Genomic DNA, 9544 nt, shown 5'->3' on the forward strand with positions numbered 1-9544 from the left:
AGGTGCTCAATATATGTGTGCTAAATTTGAATCTACAATCATTCATTCATTCAGTATGTATCGAATTTCTACTAGGGGCCAGGCCTCAGGGGAACAGCAGAGAACAAGACAGACAAGATACCTGTCCTTATGGAGCCAACATTCCAGTAGAGGAAACACACAATGAGCAAAGAAACTACTAGGTATACAATAAAATGTCAGGTAGTGATGGGAAGAAAAATAAAATGGATGGGGGAAAGAAAGTAGTGGGGCGGCTCTTAGATAGGGCAGGGAGGGACTCTCTGAGGAGGTGGCATCAGAGCCAAGAACTGGTCTGGCCCGGACAAACCGCCCACATGTGGACACCATTGTCTGAAAAGTACAAAACCTGCTCCCTGCCTTTCCAAATTCACATTTTATTTTGTAGACTCCACTGAACAGCCATCACTGCTATGCCCTTAGGCATTGGGCTCATGACCCCTTACAGTGGGAGGGTAGGGGTAAGGAGGGGCTGCTAATGTGATTCCTTTGTAAAAGGTGAATCAAGCTCATGCCCATCCACCTGACACCAGGGCACCGTGTTTCTGTACCACAACACAGCTTCGGTGCTAGAAAAAATCCAGCTGTAGCTGTGGAGGCAAGACACAGCAATGACTTGAACCAGAATATTGATTCTAGAATCTCATGATGCCTCTGATCCTGAGGGTTCAGGAGCCAGGAAGCGTCCTGAGACACACCTAGCACTTCACATTCACTAAGACATGCATGATCATCAAATCATTTGATTAATTCCCTTACTCTTACAGGTAGGCAGACTGAGGTCCAGAGGCCATGGGACTCTCCGCAAACCACAGAGCATCAGCGGTGACAGAGATAAGAACTCAGCTCTCCCAACTCCCAGTCTGGTGCTCTTTATACCAAAAGTCCACCTTCCAGTTCACGGGTAATCCAAAACTCTCGTTTGGTCTGGGGTTGTTTCAACAGCAGATGCGCTCGTCTCTGTGCGGGACCTGCCTCCCAAGGGAATACGGTAGTGCTGAGAAGAGGGTGTGGACCGACTAAGGGCTGAAGATGCCCTGGAGACCGGGTGGCGATGGTGAGTGTGCTTGCTGAGCCCAGGAGACGGACCGCAGCACCGGGCACTCGGGTGGGGTCCAGAGGAGAGGAGCCTCCTGCAGGGACAGCAAAGCTGACAAGAGGACAACATAAAGGCACTTCTGTCTTTACCTCGTATTGCCTTTGCAACACATCCATTTGGGTGCGGTGCAAAGCTTCTCCCGTTTTATTCCTAAGTCTGAAACTGCCTAGCGGGAGGAGGGAGAGGCGTGTTCTTTCATTCTCTAAGGCCCTCCCGTGTGCCGTAGGCTGGGAACTTCTCCTTTCTCATTTTATTTCCTTCACGCAACAACCTTGTAAGACGGTGATTCTCATCCCTGTATTACAGATGGGGCCCGGAGCTCAGTGTGGGGGCAGCTTGCGCAGCAGCCCCCTCCACCCTCTCGCCCCAGGTCTCCACTCAGAGGTGCAGCTGAGATTCCAGCCAAGGCCTGCAGAGCAGAAGCCTGTGCTCTCTGAGGCGTGGTCTCCCACGTGGCCAGCGGGAGGGCTCCTCCGGAAGGGTTTCCAGGGAGGCCATGAGGGCTGTCTAGATTGATAGCGAGTTCCCCACATCCTGTAACCCCCTCCCTGCCAGGCCTGTGCCCGCCGCTCTGGCTGCAGGCAGGGAGCGAGGCTGGGCGCTAATTTACACTTGTTTAACTACAGCTGCCGCCCTCCCGCCATGTGTCTATCCGCCATTTATTGCGCTTTCCAAAGCCCTGCCCGGCACTCAGGGGCATTTCCTGCCTGCGCTAATGGAGGAGAATAGATGCATTATATGTGAATAATGGATTATGATGATACAATTTGGGTCTCTTAGCTCTCACCGAGCCTAGGCTGGCCTTGCATTATTGATAACTTACACACACCTTCCCGAGCGTGTTTATGTAAATATTTAATAGGGAAAGCAAGTTAACCCATTGGTTTCAGCCATTTCCAGAGCACTAGAAGTAAGGGCCATGAGGGGTGACTTGGGGGGCCCCCAGCAGGAGTTAGTTCTCTTTGGAAAAGCCGGGAAGTTGCCAAGATGCTCACTTGGTCACAAGGAGTGTATGGCCTTGAGGTTTGGGGTTTTCCAAGAGCTGAAACAAAAGGGTAGGGCTATCTCACTGTGGGAGATCACCTCTGGTCAAGAAGACGAGTTGCCCAACACAGGCAGAGCAGGGCGAGAATGTTGGGATGAGGGGTGAAGATTACTGGAATGCAGCTGTGGTGGATGTCACCACTGAATAAATCGAACCATTGCTTCCTGTCTTACATGGCCGATTTCCTGTGCTTCCCCATGGCTTTCGCATTTCACACTCCATTGCATGTTGGAAGGCAATGCTTTAGAGACTGCCTGGGTTTCACCCTGGGCTCCACCACATGCCCACTGGACAGCAAGTTAGTTAATCTCTCTGTGCACTGGTTGTCACATCTGTAAAATGGGGAACTAATTTATTTGTCTCATAGGTACCCATTGTTGGTGCAAGAATTCAGTGAGATAATATATCTGAAGTCCTTTTACAGTGCTAGGCAATACTACCTATTACCATATAAGCCGCAACTGGAAAGATGCACATGCTTTCACATGGGTCTTCATGCCATGGCACACATTAGCCGGCAGTGTTTCTGAGTGGTGTAGAAAATAGTTGTGCATCCCAGACACAATGAAATATGGTTATTTTGCTAATATCCTGTTTCTGGCAATTAAACTACTATGTCTCCTTTGGGAAATCACGAGGGTGGGCATATGCCCCATCTGCTTATGCAGAGGGTGGAGGACCAGGCAGAATTGGGAGATCTGAGCTGGCCTCCCTCTGCACCCCGCCCCAGGCACCCGCCTCCTCTCCAGCTTATCTCCCCCATCCCCTTCCCAGGTTGCCATTGACAACCTGCCATTCTCAGAGCACGCTTCTGAGCTGCCAAGCCTTTGCACCTGCTGGCTCCTCCACCTGAATGCCCTTCTCTCTATCCTCTTCCTGGAAACCCCAGCTGCCTCAGGATATGGTTCAGTCATCACTTCCTTCATCCAGCCTTCTCTACCTCTTTGTCTTAATGTTGAAATGGCCAGCGTGTTCTTCTACCTGCCTGCCAGACATGCAGGCCCAAGGTACCAGGAGGCAGATGCTGACAGATGCATCTCAGTATGCCCAGCACCTCCACCACACAAGGGCTGTGCTGGTTGCTGTGGGAATGCTGCAGGGCATAAAACGGATAATGCTGGAGGGAGAAGACAGCAAACACAAGGCTCAAGAAACTCTAGTATGTAAGAAGAGGACATGAACAATGGAAGAGGGAAGCCGCCATGCAGAGTGCCGGGGTGCACTTTTAAATGGGACAGTCAAGGTAAGCCTCACTGCAAAGGTGACCTCTGAGCAGAGGTCTGAGGGAGGTGAGGAACGAGAAGAGTGAACAGCTGGTATGAAGATCCAAGGTGGGAGTGTGCCCCTGGTGTGTTCAAGGAAAGCACCAAGGTGGGCATGGCTGGCACAGAGTAAGAGAGGGAGGTCTTAGCAAGCGGGGAGATTCAGGTAGTACAGGGCCTTGTGGCCTTGGCAAAGACTTTGCCTCTTGGAGGATTATAAGCAGGTGTGACTGGGTCTAGTGTTTGTGTTTTAAAGGGATCATCCTGGCAGCTATGTAGAGCATTACTATAGGGGTCAAGTACCGCAGCAGGGACAGCAATTAGTAGGCTACTGCAAGAGTCCAGGTAAGATGTGATGGTGCCTTATGCTAGGGTGGGAGTGGGGGAGGTGGTGGGAGATGGCCAGGTGCTGAGGTTCTAACAGAGGTGGAAAGTGGAACTGTCTGGGTTTCCTGATGGTTTACGTATTTGAAGTGAAAGAAAGAGCAGAATCAAGGACGACTCCGAGGTGTCACCAGAAGGATGGAGCCATCATTAACCAAGTGGGGAAGACTGTAGGGGCGGTGGGGAACAGGTTTGCAGAGGGGAAGATGAGGAATTCCATTTGAGATGCATTATTAGACATATTAGATCTGATATATCTATTAAACAGCCAAGGGGAGAGTTTGAATGGGCAACTGCTTGTAGGAGTCTGGAGTTCTGGGAAGAGGGTCAAGGCTAGCATTAGAAATGTGGAAGCCATCAGCACACAGATGGATGAGCTCACAAGGGAGAGAGTGTAAGGAAGAAAGAGACACCGAGGCCTGAGCTCAGGGCGCTGCAAGGAGTAAGATGGGGAGGGAGGAGAACCAGCAAATTATGCAGGAAGAAGTGCCCATGGTGAAGGAGGAATACCCACTTGTTGAAACTTCAGTGCGTTGGCGCTGTAATAAACAATTATAATAAAATAGCCACCATTAATTGAGTACTTACTCTTTGTTAGACAATTCACATATAGTTTTCCCTTTGATTCTAAGATTTGGGAGTTCTCATTCCCATTTTACAGATAAGGAAACTGAGGCTCAGAAAGGTAAAGCTGCCTGACCAATGTTTCACAGCTAGTTATGGCAGCGCAGCAAAAAACCCAAGCTTCAAGTCAGCCCAACTAACATTTTTTGACCATCTGCTGGTAACTGAGTGCTCTTGGTAGACATTATCCTATTTAACACTCTCAATACCCTTGCAAAAATAGATGTCATTTCTACCCATTTTACAGATGAGGAAACTGAGGCTTGGAGTCTCATTAAGTGACCTACCCAAAAGTTACCCAAGGAGAAATTGGCTCGCAGAGATTTGAATCCTGGTCTCCTGCCTTCCTTTAGACACTTGGGGTGCTCCCAAGTCTGCATTTGGAGAAGGGAATAGCATTAAAGTATCAGCTAGAGCTTCTCAGCTTGAAATCCTAGGCCTCTTCCAGAGGCCAGATGTTCAGATGGTACCACGGGGCTCTCCGCTGAGTCCTAGGCTGGGAGCAGAGAGGGAGGGGACTCTGTTACCAAATCCCAGGCTGGGCACTCCCAGGGAGTCCCTTCCTCCCCACCTGCCTGGCATCTGGCCTCCGCCAGCTCCTGCCTGGCTGCCAGATGTACCAGCTGTGGCTCCTCTCCACGGAGAGTCTCATTTATTAATTAACGTGGACGCCAAGGGGGCAACTTCTCAGGCCCAGCCTCAGAGCAGATCTTGGCACATTTTTCAGACTTTGTTTAATAATTTATCATCTTTTAATCATAAAAATAATTAGCACAAGAGCGATAATCTGTGCTCTGCCGAGAGCAGACCAACGGAGGAATTTTCAGACAGTGCCAGAACCCAGAGAGCAGAGCTTTGGCAGCGAGGAGAGGAAGGTTGGCTCCAGGCCAGGTGTCCTCTCCAGGACTGGCCCCTGGGAGTCAGGTGTCAAAGATGCCGTCTGGCTTTTGGGGGAACTCGAGGACCACGCTGCTTTCCCGGGAATTTGAGGCTCCTGCTCCTGACTCTGACTTGGCTCACTGGATAGCTCTCTGGGAAGTTCCTTCTCTCTCTGGGTCTTAATTTTCCCACCCGTAAAATGGGAGTTCAATTAGATAATGCGTAAGGACACTTTTGTTCAAGGCGCCATGATCCAATGAGATAGCAAATGTAGAAGCAGTGGCTGTGGCAGTAAAGACAGTGAGCTGGAGTGCCCATGAGAGCCACGAAGACTTCCACAGTCCCTGCCGCCTCCCACCCCCACCGGCTTCTGCATCCCCAGGTGCTCAAAGAGCCCTGGGACAGACTCAGTTCTGCCAGGTATAAGCCGTGTGGCCTGGGGCAAGTCCATCTCCTCTCTGAGCCTCAGTTTACCCATCTGAAAAGAAAGAGTGATTGCTCATGTCCCGCAGCTCTCCCAGAGAAGATCCAAGGGAGAGATGACAGGGTTGCCCCTTGGAGACATTGATCTCATTCTGCCCCACATTTAACTGCTACTCCCTGTCCAGACTTTGGGTTCTAGAGGGCAGGGCAGGACTGCCTTATCCTCTGTGCCTGATAGCCCTAGTAGTGACCGAATGAGCTCAATGTTCTGCCAGTTCCAGCAACCTGTCTTGAGATTGTTCAACCTGTGCAGGCAGACGCATCCTCCCGCCAGGGTGGCAGCACGGTCCAGTGACTCTGGATAAAACCACAGCAGTTCAAGAAAGCAACTCCTCCTCTTCTTGTGGGGTCTTATACAAGCTGCTTTGCCTCCAGCTGCCTCAGTCTCTTCATGTGAAATTGGGGATATCTGTCTTAGATTGGGGGTCCCCTGAAGCAGACTCAGAGACAAGAATTCAAAATCAAGTCATTTATTTAAGAAGAGATCCTGGAAGCTCCAGTAGGGAGTGGAGAGGTGAGACTGGGAAGGGGAGGAGAGCAATGAAAGGCGCGTGAATGAGCTGGTGACCACGCTAGACCCAGGCCCACTAGGGCCATCTCAAGGACTGGCAAACTACAGCCCACAGGCCAAATCAGGCCTGCCTCCTGATTTTGTAAATAAAGTTTTATTGGAACACAGCCATGCCCACTCATGTCTGTATTATCTATGGCTGCTTTTCTGCCACAATGACAGAGTTAAATGGTTGCAACAGACACCATATGGTCCTCCAAGCCTAAAATATTGACTCTCTGGCCCTTTGCCAACAAACCTCCCCAGCCTCTGGTCTAGGACATAGCGTAGAACTGACCTCAGAGCTGTCTCCTTTGAAGGAGAGGAAGCTGGGCTCTTTATGCTTCCACCCCAGTCCATTGCTCACTGTTCCCAGGGGCCCTAACACCTACCCCCCTACACATACACTTCCAGTGCCAGGGAAGCACACTCTGGCAGCCAGAGGAACCCTACGGAAGAGTCATGGCAGGTATAGGGCAGTGAGTGCCCAGGGGAAGTTGGAGACCGGGTCATCAAGGGCCGCTGCTGCAAGATCTCACTAAACTGTTAGGAAGACTAGATCAGATCATACTTGGAAGTACCAAGAACAGAGAGTGCCCCCTAATACTCCACACCTTCCACCAACACCACCAGCCCCTAACCAAAGTCATTCCTGGCTGGCTCATTCCCAAATGATCTGCATTCATCTCCTTGTTGGGCCTCTGCCTGCCTGTCTTTCTTAGATGCTGCTGATTTCCGAGCCCCAGGTGACTCTGGTCCTGGGAAGAGGATTCCTCTCCAGGCCCCAGCTCTGGTCACAACTGCACTTGCACTGTCCTCTCCGTGGCTCCGGCGGGCAGTCCTGCCTTTCCTGCTTCATTCTCAAGTGCCTCCTGCCTCCTGGGACCCCATAAGCCCACCCACCTGGGCTCTGTCCTCCTCGGCCTGAATTTTGGACCTGCTCGAGGTGGCAGGGGACACTGCCCTCTGGTCTCCATCCCAGCAGGTGAGTCTTCTCTTCCTGGTCAGTTATGCCACCCCTCGACCCCACCACCACGCTAAGTCAATTCTGCTCTTGCTCTCTTGTGCCACCCAGAGGCTGTCAGCACCACCTGGGCCCGGCCCTCACCTTTTACCCACCCCTCCTAGCGAGTGTTGTGGGCAGTCGGCTCTGGGCAGCTTTCAGAAAAGGACATAGGCAAATGGATTTGATGATCAGGGCTCAATCTGGGGTCATGGTCAGGGCTCAGTCTGCTCAGTTTAAGACCAAGGTCCGGGCCCAGTTGAGCAGAGGCCAGAGTCACGGCTCAGTCTGGGTTCCAGTTCAGGATTCAGATTGAGGCTGGAATCAAGGCAGAGCCTGAGGTCAAGGTCAGGGCTATACTTGGGCCGAGGCGCAGGGATCAGTCTAACCAAGAAGCGCTGCACACCCAACTGGTTTATCTAACCGCTTAGCCCAGGCCATAGCTCCTGGTCCTTGACTCACCCCCCGGCCCTCCCTGGGAACCTCCAGCGTGTCCCTCCCCACCGGGGTGCCTGCATTTCCATTCATGTGTGCGCCCTCCTGGCCAGGCGGTGAGGATTCCCAGGTCCATCTGTTTGCTGAGCTGTCGTGGGAACCAAGCTCAGCGAATGGGCCCGAGCCTGTCTCCCTCCGGAGCCTGCCTCCAGACTGTTGGCGTTCACGGCTCTGCCTCGCAGCCTCCGAGCTGGGCTCGCGCTGCTGAGTCCAAACGCCGTCCACTGCTCAGTTCCAGCCAGCCACCAAGCACTCCCCAGATGGGCAGGGACCGCGCCATGCCTGCCTGCCTCCTGCCTCAGGCACTGCTCGCTCCCTGCCAGAGGCCCAGAGGAGGTGCCCAGTCCCCAGACTCACAGCCCTGGGGGCCATTCAGGGCCAGGGGAGGGCAGGGAACCCACCTCCACCAGCTCCAGGACCCTGAGCACCATTCAGCCAGTGATTCCCTCCAGCCTGGCCACTGGCCCTGGTGAGGCCTGGCCTCCCTCCCTCCAGGTGCCTCTCGGCCTGTGTCCTCTAACCACAGAACTGCCCTGGGGTCTTGGGGAAGCCAAGGTGAGCCATGCAATATGACCCCCAGGGCCTCCGTCTGAGAAGCTCCAGGCAGCATGCAGTCCAGAATCAGGCAGCCCTGGGCTTGCATGCCGCTGGTGCCACTTCAAGCTGTGGGACCCTTGACAAGCTACTTTGTACCTCAGTTTCCTCATTTATAAATGGGTGCTTCTAGGTTGTAGTGAGGGCTATTAAAAGGTTTACACCCCCTGCAGGGGCAGGAGCTTTCAGTCTCCATCTGTTATCCTTGTCTGCCTGGCACCCCTGCCCCCTTCTTCTGGTTGTGACACCCCCTCCCTGTGCCAAGCTGACCCTTCTCCACAACCTGTGGGTCTGGTGGGGCAGCCAGTTCTGGGAGCTGGCCCCTGTGGCTGCAGAACAGGCACAAGCTGGCTCACAGATGGAAGCAGAGCAGAGACGGAGAGAGGCTGCATGAATGGCTGGTCCATTGACATCACCTGGACCCCCAGAACCCTACGGCCAGGCCCCCCCAAACCTCCCAAGCACAGAGCCAATACCTCCCTTTTAGCTGAAGCTGTTGGACATGGGCTCTTATCTCTGGTGACCTGGTGACAGGGTTCAGAAACAGCAGGAAGCACATATTATGGTTAAGAGCCTCGATCCTGAAGCCACAATATTGGAGTTCAAGTCCCAGCTCTGCCACTTCTTAGCAGTATCACCTTAGACAAGTTACCCAAGCTCATGGGGTCGCAGTTTCGTCATCTGTAAAATGGGGATGACGCTAGTACCCACCTCCCAGGGTGGTTATGAGGATTCACTTAATTAATATATGGAAGACATTTAGAATAACACTTGGCTCATAGTAAATGGTATGTAAGTATCTGCTAGTATTTTTATTTTTTTAATCATCCCCTGCTCAGTTGTCCAGTCTAGAGGACAGGATGGGATACTTGACAAATATTTATGGGGGCCCTACTGTGTGCTCCACACTGTGATGCACTGGCCATAAGGCTGCTGTGGGCTCCATCCTCAAGGGGCTCACTGCCAGTGAGGTTGGGTGGCCGAGGAACTACTGCTCCAGGGCCGCCAAGATGAAGCTGCACCCATGGCACCCACGGCAGCCACTCGGCACCCACTGCACAGTGAGCTGCTTTCTAGGAAGCCTGTCGGGTGGCCAGCCAGGGTTTGG

At 52.6% G+C, this 9544-nt stretch overlaps 1 long non-coding RNA gene across 1 annotated transcript; it reads left to right on the top strand.

Annotated features, from left to right (window-relative positions):
- Positions 1-734: 734 nt before the first annotated feature.
- On the top strand, positions 735-6472 carry LOC129040050 (uncharacterized). The gene is made up of 4 exons (XR_008503541.1): positions 735-785; positions 3052-3405; positions 3681-3769; positions 4680-6472. It is a non-coding gene; the product is annotated as an uncharacterized LOC129040050 (long non-coding RNA).
- The last annotated feature ends 3072 nt before the right edge of the window (positions 6473-9544 follow it).

Source organism: Pongo pygmaeus, chromosome 1, assembly GCF_028885625.2.
Source record: "Pongo pygmaeus isolate AG05252 chromosome 1, NHGRI_mPonPyg2-v2.0_pri, whole genome shotgun sequence".
Classification (NCBI taxonomy): domain Eukaryota; kingdom Metazoa; phylum Chordata; class Mammalia; order Primates; family Hominidae; genus Pongo; species Pongo pygmaeus.